The 3,813-nt window shown below is 48.2% G+C and overlaps 1 pseudogene; it reads left to right on the forward strand.

Moving 5' to 3' along the window:
• Positions 1-1,056: 1,056 nt before the first annotated feature.
• LOC103627720 (uncharacterized) lies at positions 1,057-2,786 on the forward strand (annotated as a pseudogene).
• Positions 2,787-3,813: the final 1,027 nt, after the last annotated feature.

A 3,813-nucleotide genomic window follows, 5' to 3' on the forward strand; every position in this document is an offset into this window, starting at 1 on the left:
GGTGAACGTGAATTGTAGCACCACCGGCGGCAGTAGTAAAATAAAATATGTAGTGAACGCATAGATGTGTCTGTGTACTTGTCGCTTCGGCCAAGAATCGGCTCGATCCAAACGAATTTTTACTGTCCGGCCAGTACACGCGCGGGTGCAGGCCAACAGGTGACGCTTCACTTCACCAGCCAGCGGCATGTTGCAATTGCAAGGCAGTAAAATCCGAGGCCACGCGGACAAGGAGAGAAGGCAAGCTAGCGGCTACGGTAACATGAATGCACCAGACCTGCTGCCGAACCGACACGTGTCACGTCATGTTTTGCAACAGAGACAGCCTACGACGACGAATCTGTAGCCTGTTCTCAAGGGTACTGTGACGCGGCCCCTGTATCTCCGCGGACACCTTTTATTTTGCTTTTCCCTGTCAGTTCTGATGAAACAGTACGAGAAATATCAAGACGTGTGCATGACACTGCAGCACCAGCAGTGTGTATTATTCAACGTAACTAGCTAGGTAGCTAGCTTCATTTCATGATCTTCATGCATGAGAAGACGACGACGAAGCTAAAGGTTTCTCGCCCACTATACTATCAATTACTCCCCCACTCCTCTCAACTTGGCAAGATACACAGTTATTAGTTCATCAACAAAATCTGCAGAAAGATGTCATTTGTTTGCTGTGACATTTGATGTCGGAAACTTGTTATCTTGTTAAATACACACATGAGAGCTACATGCGTTTTGTAAACTTTGAAACCTAATTTGCTTCGAACTGAAATGAAACGGCAGAACAGCTGCCATACTATGCTAGAAGAAATCGACATTCACATCATGAAGCAATGAAGCCAGAGAGAGAGAGAGAGAGAGAGAGAGAGAGAGAGAGAGAGAGAGAGAGAGAGGCCACTGCTGAGATCGTCTTTTCCCCGCGTCCAACTGTTCTGAGGCCGAACCGATGGTTGTCTACGAACTAAAGCACATATTCAGAACAACTAGATAATGGCGCGGCGTTGCCTTCGACTTCTGTACCCCGGCGCGGCCTAACCCTCGCCGCCCTCCCCGGCTCCCATGCCGCTGTGGACGGCGGCACATCATCGACGCCTCCTCGGCTGCGGCTCTCCTTCTCCGGCCGCTCCGCCCATTGACGCCGACGTGAGCTCCTTATGTCACCTCGTTTATGTTCTCTTTATACGTCTAGTCGGCGTGGTGCGTGCGCATCCTAACCACTTTAGGTTTCTTCGGTTATTTCAATTTCATGTGGATTAGGGTGTATTAGAATAGATTAGGATAGATTTTGATTTATTATGAGTTTAAACCAATTCAATACCATTCAATTCAGATTATTGTTGAAACGAGCAAGCCTTTATTAGTTTTACTTGGTTCGGCAGGTGATGCTCCAGCGAGTGCAGACGTGCTGTACAGCAGTTGAGGCCGGACTGGCATGAGGAGTTCTATGCCTCGGCGATGGATCAGGGAATGAAGTCATACGAAGCAGAGGTCCTATACAGTTTTTTCTCTAGTTATGGTTCTACTTTTCCAGTTACCTATTGAGTCAAAATAAATGAATCATGTACCCAAAGCTAACCAGCTAGTCTTGTAACAATGAGAATAAGGTTTGGTTTAAAAAGCATCCAGCTCTTAGGAGATTAGATTTATGAGTTGGAAGCGTCACTGGGTTTAGTGTAGACTTCATGTAATACCGCAAGTTGCGTCCGCAACGAGATCCTCTGCAGTTACTTCCGCGAGGTAACTGTAGATGAGTCACTGACGTGTGGGCCTGATTTGGAACTGGACTCACGTGTCATTGATGGGAAGTAATGCAGAGGATTGGTTTCCTGTAATACCACTGTTAGTCTGCCACATCTTTGTTAATTTCCTGTAATACCACTAACGCAGCTCTGCTGCTATTGTTTAAAATTGTTAATGCTCGCCAAATGTGACTCCTGTCTTTGCTATTTCAAAGAACAAAAGTGCACCGGTACTGAATAACCATGTCATAATCGTAATCAGGCTAAACTTTTCGCTTGGTGAAGGTTGCAGATTGCAGGGTACAAAGCAAGCAAAGCTCTCTTCTCAACCGTCGCCTGCAGAAAGAACATTCTAAAGCCTGGTGTTGGGATAGGGCCTAATAACTTCAAGTACTATGCAAGTGAAGATGAGGTTTGTGTGATTGGAGTGGATCCTAACAAGCACATGGAGAATTATGCAATGGTGGCTGCTGGACTTCCGTCAATGCCGCCGTCATCAAGTTCCACGTCCTGAAGTGGGGGTATTGTAATATTGATGTTGTCCATTTTCACATTCTTAACTTTGATTTCCTGTTAAATGTAACAACTGCATTCGATGCACATTCTGTTTAGGCTGCTGAAGCCTTGCCAGCAGAAGACAATTCCATGGATGCGGTGATTGGCGCACTGGTATTATGCTCTGTCAATAACGTCAACATATAGCACTGAGAGAAAACAATTATACCACATTAGCCAGGACAATGATGGCTATTTCCTTTTTTTTTATGACACTCTATCTGAATCACACCAACCTGTGATGGTCTCACTTTGGTTTTGGCAATGTAGAAATACAGATATAACGCAAAACATGACCCCTCGTTGTGGCTAGTTTCTACAAACTTAAAATACACCTGATATTTGTAGCTGACGGATGCCACCTCACCAGGAAAACAGGACACAGCATCAGAGATGTTGGGTTCTCGAGCCTGAGCCTGAGCCTGGACAGTGCCGGACTGTCAAATGCCTACCTACATCATTAACCCTCATGTTTATGGCGTAGCCTGCAAGTGAAGTTTGACACCATCATTTGAAACCTCTGTCAAATGATGTCCTGCACCTTCAATTCCATCAGTGAAGCGGTCTGTGGTAAGTAAAGTTTGTTTCATGAGCGCGTCTCCCAGGGTCCTTCTTGAGCCACTGTTTAGATCCAAAAAATTTAGAGTACTAGAAATCGTTATCGTCAACATAGGATGTAAGGAGAGCTTGTTGAAGATAGTATGGTTTTTGGTACTTCAGACACAAATGGCATTGGCAGCGGCCCAGCAGGCAGCAGCAAGCCTGTATTCATTGGTGGGCCGAATTGTCTCCGTTTGCTGGCGTTGGTGGGGGGGGGGGGGGGGGGGGGGGGGGGGGGCGTCATGGTGTTCAATCAATGCAGATGCAGAGGAAGGGGAAGGGGGGAGGCAGCCAGCACTGTCCGCCGGGCTGCGTGACCCAGCAAGCATTCACTCAACGGAAGAGAAGCAGGTGGCCGACCACAGTGAGGGGCCAGGGCCAGGCCCAGGCTGCAGGACGCTTGCACGTTTCGCTGCCTCAGTCACGCGACACGTATGGCTCGCATCCCTGCGGTCCGATGCAGCTACGCCGATGGCTATAGCTTTGGACCGTGCATTGGGGACCTGATCTCGCGCCACAGGTTCAATGCGATTTGCTTCCGCAAGAGGGCTGGGCCGGCCAAGCCTGGTCACTGCCTCACTGGTCCCTCTCCCGTCAGGCTCTGCAAAAGCCCCCGCCCCAGCAGCACTTGCTGTTCTGTGTCCACAAGACACTCCTGTAGTTATAGTAGACTGTAGTAGTAGTAGACAGTAGTATTTGCCAACGCTGAAGACAGATTGAAGAATGACTTGCATGCGCGCGTTTTCTAGTCCGACCATTTTTCAACCCGCTGTTAAACGGTCCAAACCCTAGGAATCTGCTCCAATTTTGTGGGTGGCAACGTGAGCCGCTGATCGCCCGTGTGCTTCGGACAGACAATTTTCTATGCAGGAAAGTAGCATGGGCTCGGCACTCGGTAGAGGGAGCATGTGCCTGTGAGTGT

This window comes from Zea mays, chromosome 5 (assembly GCF_902167145.1).
Source record: "Zea mays cultivar B73 chromosome 5, Zm-B73-REFERENCE-NAM-5.0, whole genome shotgun sequence".
NCBI lineage: Eukaryota > Viridiplantae > Streptophyta > Magnoliopsida > Poales > Poaceae > Zea > Zea mays.